The sequence below is a fragment of the Photinus pyralis genome, unplaced genomic scaffold, assembly GCF_008802855.1.
Source record: "Photinus pyralis isolate 1611_PpyrPB1 unplaced genomic scaffold, Ppyr1.3 Ppyr1.4_LG5, whole genome shotgun sequence".
Taxonomy (NCBI): Eukaryota; Metazoa; Arthropoda; class Insecta; order Coleoptera; family Lampyridae; genus Photinus; species Photinus pyralis.
Genome location: NW_022170596.1, coordinates 48519621 through 48520661, shown reverse-complemented (window position 1 = coordinate 48520661; position 1041 = coordinate 48519621).

Genomic DNA, 1041 nt, shown 5'->3' with positions numbered 1-1041 from the left:
TTTGCTTAGCTGACTCTCGGTAATTTGTTGCCAAGTCACGGCCGTAGCTACAATGAAAGTTCAAATAAAGCTTTCTAAATTACTAACTGAAACAATAAAAATATCGGCGTTTAGCGTTTAAGTTCGAGGGGTGAATACAGGAAATTTGAAGCGGAATGATTCGGTTCGCTAATTTTCTCACGGCCCTTAAAAAGTCATTGAGTTCGCATGTCATTAGGGAACGCAATTACCTAGGTACAACTTTGTTTTATGTATTTATTTCAAATTCAAAGGCGGTTAGAATATATCAGATTTAAAAACTGTTTACTCCATTACTATAAGCAATAAAAACAGAAAACTGGTCAAGGAGTAGAACAGGCAAAACGTGACTGGTTTAAAAAAATGTAAGATAATAAATTAACTGGCTGGATAAGAAACAAGTTATTTTATTTGAAGTCGGCCACCATCTTTTGAGCGTTGATTTTATAAACTTATATTAATATAATTAATAAAAATATACGTACGTCTAATACCCCAGTCCAACATTATGATTTACTACCATTCCCTTTACGTGATTATATTCACATTTTGCTGAAAAATCGAGCAAAAATCACTTTAGAACGTGCAAAATCGAATGAAGCGCGTAAGAAAAATTGGTCCCGTGACGATAAAAATGTAATTCCAAAATGCTTCTTCATTTTGTTACGACGGAATTGCGATGTGATAAGTGAAGAAATGTATAAACCGACGAACAAAGACACCCACCCTCGCAAAAGGCCGTATAACCACGGAATGACGTTCTCGCATCGCGTTGTTTGGTAGGTGAAGCATGCGCCAGAATCGTTAAAACCTTAATCGGCCTCTTAATCTTAAGAAGGTACGCGATTTAAATTGGTCATTCCAAAATTAGGATCTATCGCTAGGTAAAATTTAAATAGGTAAATGATTGTAAAACCGGATTAGGAGTAGGTAAATTGCGTGCGGCCGGGCGGTAAATTGGTGTCCGTAGCTCTTTCACAAATACGCTTTATAATTTATCGTTACACGAAAAAATTGTACTCC